The sequence below is a fragment of the Melitaea cinxia genome, chromosome 25 (genome assembly GCF_905220565.1).
Source record: "Melitaea cinxia chromosome 25, ilMelCinx1.1, whole genome shotgun sequence".
NCBI classification, from domain to species: domain Eukaryota; kingdom Metazoa; phylum Arthropoda; class Insecta; order Lepidoptera; family Nymphalidae; genus Melitaea; species Melitaea cinxia.
Genome location: NC_059418.1, coordinates 61,631 through 75,434, shown reverse-complemented (window position 1 = coordinate 75,434; position 13,804 = coordinate 61,631).

Below are 13,804 nucleotides of genomic sequence, written 5' to 3'. Positions count from 1 at the left end.
GTCTACTGAGTAGACCATTGGTCTGTTGACCGTGATAGAATATGATAGCTTATTACCACTGCTCTAAAGTAGTGTTGTGCTCCTGTGGTGAGTAAGGTGGTCAGAGTAATGATGCGGTATGGTAGTCGCTTACCATCAGATGAACTGTACGCTTGTTTTCCATCATAGCGGCATTCAAGAAAAACTCAAGTATTTTTAGATAAGTACAGAAAAACTTAAATTATTTATTTCATATCATACAAACAGACGTATTGATTTTGGAGGCAAGGTTATTATTTAGCAAAATGGCGTTTTAATACCATTTAATAATAATAAAAAACAAAATTAGAATTAGTTCACATATTAATATTGTAAGAGACACTTTTAAATGATTTTTATATTATTATTAATTATTATTAACTAATTTTTAAATTATAACCGATGACAACACCTGGCTTCGCTTATATTATTACAATAAATTTTATTAAATAATTGAAAGATTTATAGATTTTTAAAAATAATAAATTTATATTTTGCTTCATAATAGTACATTTAAGAATCGTCCACTTAACACTTGTACATATTTTAAATCTCTGTCCACAGTAATACATACATATCTATAATTTTGAATGTATTATATTATGTACGGACTTTTTATTATTATGTATGATAATCTGTACACTGAAGAAGAATAATAAATTTTATGATATCAAACTCTGCCTTGTGCTTTGAGAAATACGACGTTAAACTTATTTCCTAAAACACAGGTCTTAGTGTGTCTTAGGAACAGATATACAGATATTGTGAACACTTTGGATGTTCAACTTGGCTTAAAAAGTAGCTTGGATTTTTTATACAACTAAGTCGGCAAACAAGCGTACGGCTCACCTGATGATTACCGTAGCTTACAGACTTCTGCAACACTACAAGCATCGCAAGCGCGTTGCCGACTTTACCCCCAATCCCCCCTCCTCCTGGAGTTCTGATCACCTTACCACAGTAACAGTAAGTATTTACATATCTTGATGTGATCCTCAGTTAAGCCTTAGTAACAGACAATCGTGTGTCACATTGTTCAGTTTACGTACATAATGTACAATTATTTATCATAGTGTACACAAATACAAAGTCCGTAGATGATATGAAAAGCTTAAATTATGTAAATAGAATTAGATTCTGCACATTTTGACGTTTCGCTAAAGATGAATGTTTAGAAATAACTAAAATATACGAGAGGAAAATTTAATATAAAACTTGTTACTTCAACTCCTTCATATTTTATTAATTAAACATTAAAACGCTATTATGGTAAAAATCTCATACAACACGGACAAATGACGACCAAATCCTCATACCGAGTTATGACTTTTAAGAGGCAATGGGATATATGAGAATTGCGTATGAATTTGTCCATGGTTTTATGAGGTTTATGAGATTTTTTCCTTACAATAATATTAAATAAATTTTGTAATTTTATCGCAAATTCACATTTATTACAATTAAGTAATAAGACATTCTAATTTCATTATTTTTGTTGTAAGATTAGACGTGTAGCTGAGTGTGTTTTTCTTGTTTAAATAAAAGTAATCACACGGCCATCTTGTTTTATTTAAAACTAGCTGTTCATACGCGGTTTAACTTATGACAAACACCACTTTTTGATTAAGAAAAAGTGTGTGTGTCAGCTCCCAAGCACGACTGGAGTTTATTTACTCAACAGATCGACTGTCTAAATTGGAAAAAAAAATGCTTACTAGTCTAAAAAAAAGATTAATATCATATCGAATGGTAAATAGATGGTAATCGGATCGGAACCCAATAGAGTTCAACCGGGAACTGCTGCCGGCATTCTTGGTACAATTCCACGCGGACATGATTTTTTTTTTATATCACTACGTCGGCAAACAAGCGTACGGCTCACCTGATGGTAAGCGATTACCGTAGCTCATAGACGCCAGCAACACCAGAGGCATCGCAAGCGCGTTGCCGACTCAATCCCCAATCCCCCAGGAGCTCTAGTCACCTTACTCACCAACAGGAACACAATACTGCTTGAAAACCGTATTATTTAGCTGTGGTCTTCTGTAAGGTCAAGGTACTTCCCCAATCGGGCTGCTCCAGATTTTGAGCAGGAAATTCCTGCTGTGTCCTACCTCAGTTATACCAAAACTATCTGTAAATATTTAGTTCTTAAATTGTGAATTGTAAATATGTGTAATGTTTAAAAAACTATTGTTATTTTTTATAGAGTTCCGATAGATGGCGTTACGAGAATATTTTTTTTTCATATCGGGAGCCTTATATGAGACTCGATTCTTAAGGGGTAAACTTTAAGAAGAATTGTCGAAATCGGTCCTCTCAGTAAAAAGCTATGCGGTACAATACGACGACAAAATAGTTAATTAAAAACGCATTATTAGCGATAACACAAAAAGTACTAATCAGATCTCAATTAAATTAAAACTAAACCATGTGGCGAGCATCACCTTCCATTTGAAAAAAGAATCATCGAAATCGGTCCACCCAGTCAAAACTCTGCCTTGTGCTTTGAGTAATACGACGTTAAACTTATTTCCTAAAACACAGGTCTTAGTGTGTCTTAGGAACAGATATACAGATATTGTGAACACTTTGGATGTTCAACTTGGCTTAAAAAGTAGCTTGGATTTTTTATACAACTAAGTCGGCAAACAAGCGTACGGCTCACCTGATGATTACCGTAGCTTACAGACTTCTGCAACACTACAAGCATCGCAAGCGCGTTGCCGACTTTACCCCCAATCCCCCCTCCTCCTGGAGTTCTGATCACCTTACCACAGTAACAGTAAGTATTTACATATCTTGATGTGATCCTCAGTTAAGCCTTAGTAACAGACAATCGTGTGTCACATTGTTCAGTTTACGTACATAATGTACAATTATTTATCATAGTGTACACAAATACAAAGTCCGTAGATGATATGAAAAGCTTAAATTATGTAAATAGAATTAGATTCTGCACATTTTGACGTTTCGCTAAAGATGAATGTTTAGAAATAACTAAAATATACGAGAGGATAATTTAATATAAAACTTGTTACTTCAACTCCTTCATATTTTATTAATTAAACATTAAAACGCTATTATGGTAAAAATCTCATACAACACGGACAAATGAAGACCAAATCGTCATACCGAGTTATGACTTTAAGAGGCGATGAAATATATGAGAATTGCGTATGAATTTGTCCATGGTTTTATGAGGTTTATGAGATTTTTTCCTTACAATAATATTAAATAAATTTTGAAATTTTATCTCAAATTCACATTTATTACAATTAAGTAATGAGACATTCTAATTTCATTATTTTAGTTGTAAGATTAGACGTGTAGCTGAGTGTGTTTTTCTTGTTTAAATAAAAGTAATCACACGGCCATCTTGTTTTATTTAAAACTAGCTGTTCATACGCGGTTTAACTTATGACAAACACCACTTTTTAACCGACTTCCAAAAAAGGAGGAGGTTCTCAATTCGACTGTATTTTTTTTTAACCGACTTCCAAAAAAGGAGGAGGTTCTCAATTTGACTGTATTTTTTTTTTTTTTTTTTTTTTTTTTTTTTTTTTTTTTTTTTTTTTTTTTTATGTATGTTACATCAGAGCTTTTGACCAGGTAGACCGATTTCGACAAATTTTGTTTTAATCGAAAGGTGGTGTGTGCCGATTGGTCCCATTTAAATTTATTTGAGATCTAACAACTACTTTTCGAATTATATCTAATAATGCGTTTTTACTTGACGCTTTTTTCGTCGACCTACATTGTATTATACCACATAACTTTCTACTGGGTGTACCGATTTTGATAATTCTTTTTTTGTTGGAAAGGGGATATCCCTAGTTTGGTACCATGATAAGGAAACCAGGATCTGATGATGGGATCCCAGAGAAATCGAGAGAAACTCTTGAAAATCCGCAATAACTTTTTACTGGTTGTATCGATTTTGATAATTTTTACTTTAATCGAAAGCTGATGTTTATCATGTGGTCACATATAAATTTTATTGAGAACTGATAACTACTTTTTGATTAATCTTTGATAACGCGTATTTACTTGACATTATTTTCGTCACCTTACGTTGTATTATACCTCATAACTTTTTACTGGGTGCACCGATTTTGACGTTTCTTATATAAATTAAAAGCTACTATTCGTCACGTGGTCCTATTCAAATTTAATTGAGATTTGATTCGTAATTTGTGAGTTATATCTAATATTGCGTATTTACTTGACGGTTTTTTCGTCACCCTACGTTGTATTATACGTTATATCTTTTTACTGGGTGCACTGATTTTAATCTTTTTTGTATAAATCAAAAGCTAATACTTGTCATGTCGTCCGTTTTAAATATGATTGAGATATAATGAGCAATTTTTGAGTAATCTTTGATGACACGTATTTACATGACGATGTTAAGACGACTGTGGTCATGTTCAATACTTTGCCACAACGCCATCTATCAAAATGTAATGAAATTACTTCGTTCACTATCGATCAAATTACAATATTCCACTAGAATAGAGAGTAGCAGTTTATTCGTTATAAATATATTTGAGCTTTTAATTTTTGAGTTATCGCTAATACTGGGTATTTACTTGGCTATTTTACGTCGACCAACGTTATATTAACCTCATTACTATTTTACTGGGTGGACCGATATCGATGATTCTTTTTTTAATCGATAGGTGGTGCTTGTCATGTGGTCCCATTTAAATATAATTGAGATTTGACTCGAACTTTTTGAGCTATATCTGATATGGCGTATTTACTTGACTGTTTTTGGAGTTTTCTCCTTAAGAATCGATTTTCATTTAAGGCCCTGGAATGAAAAAATTGAACAGTAAAATCTACTGAACGAATGACCTTGTTAGAGATGGCGTTCAGACGTTTTCTAATAACGCAATTAGGTTCCGATAGATGGCGTTATTGCATTCATTTATTTACAATTTGATATAGTAATAATATATTTCTTAGACTAGTAAGCCTTTTTGTGCCTATTTAGACAGTTGATCTGAAGGGGTAAAGTCCAGTCGTGCATCGGAGCTGTGTGAAAACATGAACATTACATATTTTTAATAAAAAAGACATAAACCGTAATTCAATATAAATCCGCTTCAACTAAAAAACCCGCCGTAATAAGCGATGTCAGCGCTTCGCGCGAATCGACGACGGGCCTTTTATGAAATTTCTGCCTACAATCGCTAACAAAATGTTAGAAATAACAGTAGAACATTATATAATTCTACAATTTTATAATGTTGCGTTATATGGAATACGAACAAAGTATTACTATTTTTTCGTCGATCTACGTTGTATTACTCTTCGATGTAATTGAAGTCGGTTTTTTTTTCGTTTGCGAGCAAACACAATTATTTATGTATGTTACATCAGAACTTTTGACCGGGTAGACCAATTTCGACAAATTTTGTTTTAATCCAAAGGTGGTGTGTGTCAATTGGTCCCATTTAAATTTATTTGAGATCTAACAACTACTTTTCGAGTTATATCTAATAATGCGTTTTTACTTGACGCTTTTTTCGTCGACCTACGTTGTATTATACCGCATAACTTTCTACTGGATGTACCGATTTTGATAATTCTTTTTTTGTTCGAAAGAAAATATCCCTAGTTTAGTACTATGATAAGGAAACCAGGATCTGATGATGGGATCCCAGAGAAATCGAGGGAAACTCTCGGAAATCCACAATAACTTTTTACTGGGTGTACCGATTTTGATAATTTTTAAGTTAATCGAAAGCTGATGTTTATCATGTAGTTACATATAAATTTTGTCGAGATCTGATAATTACTTTTTGAGCAATCTTTGATAACGCGTAGTTACTTGACTATTTTTTATATCGTCGATCTACGTTGTATTACTCGTCGATATAATTGAAGTCGGTTTTTTTTTCGTTTGCGAGCAAACACAATTATTGATTAAGAAAAAGTATGTGTGTCAGCTCCCAAGCACGACTGGAGTTTATTTACTCAACAGATCGACTGTCTAAATCGAAAAAAAAATGATTACGAGTCTAAAAAAAAGATTAATATCATATCTAATGGTAAATAGATGGTAATCAGATAGGAACCCAATAGAGTTCAACCGGGAATTGCTGCTAGCATTCTTGGTACAATTCCACGCGGATATGATTTTTTTTTATATCACTAGGTCGGCAAACAAGCGTACGGCTCACCTGATGGTAAGAGATTACCGTAGCTTATAGACGCCAGCAACACCAGAGGCATCGCAAGCGCGTTGCCGACTCAATCCCCAATCCCCCCAGGAGCTCTGGTCACCTTACTCACCAACAGGAACACAATACTGCTTGAAAACAGTATTATTTAGCTGTGATCTTCTATAAGGTCGAGGTACTTCCCCAGTCGGGCTGCTCCAGATTTTGAGCAGGAAATTCATGCTGTGCCCTTCCTCAGTTTACTAATCTTATCATTATTAAAATAAAATTAAACAGTTTTCGCATTGTCACGCGGAACGCTAAACTGGTAATTCCAAAAAGATTATGTTTAACATATACTTATGTTTATCGAAAAAATAATATGTAGCTATACCAGTCGGCTGTTACCTATAACACAAGCATTAAGTTGCTTACTTTAGGACAGATGACCGTGTGTGTATTGTGTAGATATTTATTTATGCCTGAAACGCGAATAAAGTAATTACTAACGTATAACTCGACCACTGCACCTGAGGGATATCACATATCCATTACTCTTACATTTTTAACCACTTATCAGATAAGCGGATGCCTGTATCGTGTAAGCAGCGAAATTCATATTATGGAAAAAATATTTTAGTCGACTTTGTTATCTACGCGAAACGATTAGATTGCTCGAAATAGGAACAGATGACCGCGGGCGTATGTTCAGAATGTATATCTATACGAAACGCGTGAACGAAACGTGAAAAATACCTACGATTATACTTTTTTAAAATAACATTTAAAAACAACTATTAACCTCGCCAACATGATCAAATTTAAATTATTTATATCCAAAAAGGGATTGATGATGATGTTTTTGAAATCTCATAGATGGCGCTGCTTTAAAATTGTCTTGATACTTACATTCATTTAATTATGTTTATTGGCCTAAGTTACTCATATTGCGTGATTTTTAAAGTGTGAAGCTAGCTTATAGCATGGTTATTAACATAATAACAACGTTGTTACAGAATGCGTTGAAGAAAAAGGTTCACTGCTCGTTCACCGTAGGTGATAGCGTGATAATATGTAGCCTATATATTGACCCGACTTCTTCATAATATTCGTACCAAATTTAAAGTAAATCCATGCAGTATTTTTTTGAGTTTATCCCGGACATACATACAGACAAACAGACACAAATTCTAAAAACTATATTTTTGGCTTCGGTATCGATTGTAGATCACACCCCAAGTATTATTTTAATAAAATATTCAATGTACAGTTTTGACTTTCCTACCATTTTATTATATGTATAGATGTTTTGAATATCATATCAAAAATTGACCGCTCCAGCGGGGTTCGAACCCGCGTCTCCGACTGACCGTGTCGGCGCTCTTGTGTCGTGAAACTTCGTTTCACGACACAATTGCTTTTATATTTGGTCAGGCGTCAACTAATCAAATTAGTGACTGCAAACATTAATTTAGAATCAATATACTAGCACTGGTCATAGTAAGATCTCGAGTCCTTCAATTCAATTTCTTTGGACCCCTGATTATTAAAACCCCTTGGACATAGTGTCTGATATACGTACATAGAAAGAAACCTAACCTTGAGTAACACTAGTGTTAAGGAATCAGTATTTCGTATTAATAGCTCGCTGTAGCTTGCGCGCGTTGCTACGCTTTTTTTTGTCGTCAACTCATAAACTTTTGTGGGCTTATGCACAAAACATCGCTGAAGATCATGAGATGATCAATTACATAGTTTACGATTCTATAAAGGACATACAGAAAAACATTCATTTTTAGCCGACTTTAAAAAAAGGAGGAGGTTACTTAATTCGACCGTATATATATGTGTGTGTGTGTGTTCAGGGATAGCTCCGTCGTTTATGAACCGATTGTGATAATTCTTTTTTTGTTGGAAAGGAGGTATCCCTAGTTTGGTAGCATGATAAGGAAACCAGGATCTGCTGATGGGATTCTAGAGAAATCGAGGGAAGCTCTCGAAAATCCGCATAACTTTTTACTGGGTGTACCGATTTTGATGATTTTTAATTTAATCGAAATCCGATGTTTATAATGTCGTCACATTTAAACTTCATTGAGATCTGATTACAACTTTTGGAGTAATCTTTGATAACGCGTATTTACTTGACTATTTTTTCGTCTACCTACGTTGTATTACTTTTCGATATAATTGAAGTTGGTTTTTCTTCGTTTGCCTGCAAACACAATTATTATATATATCGATTATATATTACTAGCCAACCTGGCGAACGTCGTACCGCCTTACTTTTTTAACCGACTTCCAAAAAAGGAGGAGGTTCTCAATTCGACTGTATTTTTTTTTTATGTATGTTACATCAGAACTTTTGATTGGGTGGAGCGATTTCGACAAATTTTCTTTTAATCGAAAGGTGGTGTGTGCCAATTGGTCCCATTTAAATTTATTTGAGATCTAACAACTACTTTTCGAGCTATATCTAATAATGCGTTTTTACTTGACGCTTTTTTCGTCGACCTACGTTGTATTATACCACATAACTTTCTACTGGATGTATCGATTTTGATAATTCTTTTTTTGTTAAAAAGGAGATATTCCAAGTTTAGTACCATGATAAGGAAACCAGGATCTAATGATGGGATCCCAGAGAAATTGATGGAAATTCTTGAAAATCCGCAATAACTTTTTACTGGGTGTACCGATTTTAATAATTTTTAATTTAATCAAAAGCTGATGTTTGTCATGTGGTCACATATAGATTTTATTGAGATCTGATAACTAATTTTTGAGTAATCTTTGATAACGCGCAGTTACTTGACTATTTTTTCATCGATCTACGTTGTACTATTCGTCGATGTAATTGAAGTCGGTTTTTTTTTCGTTTGCGAGCAAACACAATTATTTCTTAAATATAATAATTATTTATATCGAAATAAAATATAGCCTATCTTTCAAGGTGAATAAAACTGCACACGGTGTGCAAATTTCATTAAAATCGGTTGAATAGATTAGGAGTCCATCACAGATAAACAACGTGGCGCGTAATTAAATAGATATCGGTTCATAAGATATAAATGTATAAGTGTAAAAATGTGTGTATGTCTTTGCACATGTATGAGTGTGTGTGTATACATATTTAAAAAACGTGTGCATCTCCGGACGCCCGACAGAAGTGATAGCTTAAACTAGTCTAAGAGAGAAAGAGTCGTCTGTCCGAAACACGGCTAGCGCTGTGGATTGGAGTGAGAAAGGAGAAGCCTGCATACCACTGCCGTATGTGTGAGAGAAAGGGATGCTAGACAGACTGGCGCTGTAAAGCACTACGTAACGAAGCGGTTGACCCTCCCATAAGAAGTTATCACATCAAACACGAAAAAAAAACGCGCATGCGTACAAAGTACACATGTCAGAAGTGAAACTTCCTTGGCAAACTAATTTTTATTTTTAAGTCTGGTTTATATTGAAACAAATCTAAAGCTTTAGAGTTCCGTTCCAGCGCCATCTAGTTAGTTTGCAATGTAATACTATTGATATTAATGTAACAACCTTTGTAGTTTCTATAGCACACGCTAGGTGGCTCTGTTGTCCGAGAAAAACGTTGCATGTTTCAAATTTATGCTCATAAGCCAAAAGAAGTTTCACTTCAAAAACATTAAGATATTGTAAGAGACGAATTCCGTCGGCGTCGGGTAACGTGCTAGCTTTACTAGACAATCACACAACTGTCTATCTGTAGGTTTAGTGATAAATAGCCTATAGGCCAAGCATCATAGTCTATACTAATGCATAATCTATACTAATATTATAAAGAGGTAAAGTTTCTAACTTTGTTTGTCTGTAGGGGGTAATCTTCGCAAATAGGTACTGATCCAATCACGAAAATTCTTTCACTAAAATTACAAAAAAAAAGCAACACAGAAAGCTACACTATTCAGGAGTTACATAGGCTATATTTTAATGTGATTGAACAAAAAAATTCAGTGAAAAACCTATATATAAAATTCTCGTGTCACAATGTTAGTTAGAATACTCCTCCAAAACGACTGGACCTATTTTTATGAAATTTTGTGTGAATATCGGGTAGGTCTGAGAATCGGCTAACATCTTTTTTTCATACAGCTAAGTTCCTAAGGGGAAGACACAATTTTTGTCTGTTGTTGTTTTGTCTGTTTGTTCCGGATAATCTCTGAAACGGCTGTACTGATTTTGACGGGACGTTCACTGGCAGATAGCTGATGTAAGGAGTATTTAGGCTACTTTTATTTTAGTTTTTTTTATAACTCCGAACTCAACAATAACTATTTTGTAAAATTCCACTCGGACGAAGTCGCGGGCACAGCTAGTTTCAGAATAAAATTAGATTATACTTTATGTCTGTATTTAAAGATTATATTTAAAAAAAAATTAAGATTCTTTGTAGGTAACTACTAAAAATATACGGGGTTTAGGGTGGGGGAGAGCAGTCTTTAGCCTCACCGCGTATCACCAACGAAGGGTGGGAGTTAACATCAGCATCATCATCACTCATCACTACAGCCTATTGCAGTCCACTGCTGGACATAGGCCTCCACAAGTTCGCGCCAAAAATTGTGTGAACTCATGTATGTTGCCCATAGTCACCACGCTGGACAGACGGGTTGGTGACCGCAGGGCTGGCTTTGTCGCATCGAAGACGCTGCTGCCCGTCTTCGGCCTGTGTATTTCAAAGCCAGCAGTTGGATGGTTATCGCGCCATCGGTCGGCTTTTCAAGTTCCAAGGTGGTAGCGGAACTGTGTTATCCCTTAGTCGCCTCTTACGACACCCACGGGAAGAGAGGGGATGGCTATATTCTTTAATGCCGTAGCCACACAGCATAGTTGAGTTAACATCACGTGGGCCTTACATTAAAATATTTCACCGACAGAGTATCCACGTAGTAACCAATGTCGCTGTTTTAACAAATGCAAATCATTATTATATTGTTAGAAACTTTCTCACGACCCTTCCCCTCTACTCAGCGACGTTGTACGGTTGCATCGCTCTCTTAGCTTCGAGCTCGCGTTCCTGTTTATACCATACACCATAGTACTCTGTGAGCTCGCGTCTGCGACGGACGTACTCTTTAGTGCTAATAAGATGCGAATTTGTACTTGTGTTGTTTAACATTTAGTTGGTTCAAATAAATAAATCTTGTAAAGTTACTCCGTGTCTTATTATTTTAAAAGAAATCTCTTTCACTTCTGATTTTTAAGAATATTATCATTATTAAGGTGTGCCAAACAACGAAGATAATGTCTACGATACATTATATTATTACGATATTATCAATTATAAAAATTATCTTAACACCTTTATCTACAATGATTTATAAAAATACTGCCCGCCCCGGCTTCGCACGTTTACAACAAATGTCAGTGTTCCTCTACTGTATTATCCATGTATTATTCTATAATGTTAATACGTGAAGCAAGAACTTTGTTCCCCTTTTTACGATAATTGCGCAGTCGCAGGATTATGACGGGGGACTATGAAATATCGTACACTTATAGTTTATATAGAGAAGTAGTGCAGAATGCTTGTATTTTTGTACAATTATGCATAAAAACATTAAATCAATAATAAACATCACACACACTACCATGTATCTGACACACACTCACACATATATACTATTTCGTTGATTGTCAGTCTATAGTCAAAATGAAAAATTAAAACAAAATATCTTTTTTATTATTGTTGGATTTCGACTTTGGGTGACTACTAGTACATTTAAACCTTCCTTTGGAATCACACTATTTACTAAAGAAAACCGCATCAAAATCAGTTGCGTAGTTTTAAAAATATATGCATACAGACAACGGGAAGCGACTTTGTTTTATACTATGTAATGATGTAATAATTATCGAATGATATAATAATAATAGCAAACTGCGATAGTAATAACAGTTAACACGTAGACATTAAACACTGTATAGATTAGACAAAAATACCCTACCCTAGGTTACCCCTCCGCAATCAACTGGAACTTCGTTCCAAATACTAGATAACATATAATTGTGTTTGCTGGCAAACGTAAAAAACCGACTTCAATTATATCGACAAGTAATACAACGTAGGTAGACGAAAAAATAGTCAAGTAAATACGCATTATCAAAGATTACTCCAAAAGTTGTAATCAGATTTCGATGAAATTTAAATATCCCACCACACCGCCACAGAGACCACATGGGCTTACGTTTAAATTAATAATTGTGTTTGCTCGCAAACGAAAAAAAAACCGACTTCAATTACATCGACAAGTAATACAACGTAGATCGACGAAAAAATAGTCAAGCAACAACAACATTATCAAAACACGCAACAACAACACGTTATCAAACAACGCATTATCAAAGATTACTCAAAAAGTAGTTATCAGATCTCGATGAAATTTAAATGTGACCACATGATAAACTTCGGCTTTCGATTAAATTAAAAATCATTAAAATCTGTAAACCGAATAAAAAGTTATTGCGGATTTTCAAGAAGTTCCCTCGATTTCTCTAGGATCCCATCATCAGATCCTGGTCTCCTTATCATGGTACTAAACTTGGGATATCTCCTTTCCAACAAAAAAAGAATTATCAAAATCCGTATATCCAGTAGAAAGTTATGCGGTATAATACAACGTAGGTCGACGAAAAAAGCGTCAAGTAAAAACGCATTATTAGATATAGCTCGAAAAGTAGTTGTTAGATCTCAAATAAATTTAAATGGGACCAATTGGCACACACCACCTTTCGATTAAAAGAAAATTTGTCGAAATCGCTCCACCGAGTCAAAAGTTCTGATGTAACATACATAAAAAAAAAAAAAAAAAAAAATACAGTCGAATTGAGAACCTCCTCCTTTTTTGGAAGTCGGTTAAAAATCATTAAAATCTGTACACCCAGTAAAAAGTAATGAGAATTTTCAAGAGTTTCCCTCGATTTCTTTGTGATCCCAACATTAGATCCTGGTTTCCTTATCATGATACCACACTTAGGATATCTCCTTTCCTACAAAAAAAATTTATCAAAACTTGTTCATAAACGACAAAGTTATTCTCGAACTATAACGATAAATATATATATATATATATATATATATATATATATATATATATATATATATATATATATATATATATATATATATATATATATATATATATATATATATATATATATATATATATATATATATATAGTCGGTTAAAAAGTACTATATTATTGTTCGCCAGGGTCCGGTCGAGTGTCGACGTAGGCGCTAGATGTCGCTAGCAGTACCTACATAAAACTACCAAATAGGTCCAGCCGAAGGATAAGTCAGGTGTTGTCACTTGTACTGAAGAATTATTACGAGTACATATAGATTATTGTTGATAAAGTTTATCTGTCCTACTTATCCGTGTCCGCCACTCAACTAAGTCTCTAATCCTTTATAATTTATTTGATGCATTTATGATAAGGACAGCCGGGTGCAATTCATTTATAACATAAATTAAAATAAAAATTATTGTATTTGGGTTCATTCGTATATAAATATATTATAACCATCATCATCATCGTTTCAGCCTATCACAGGCCTCTGCTGGACATAGGCCCCCACGAGTTAATGA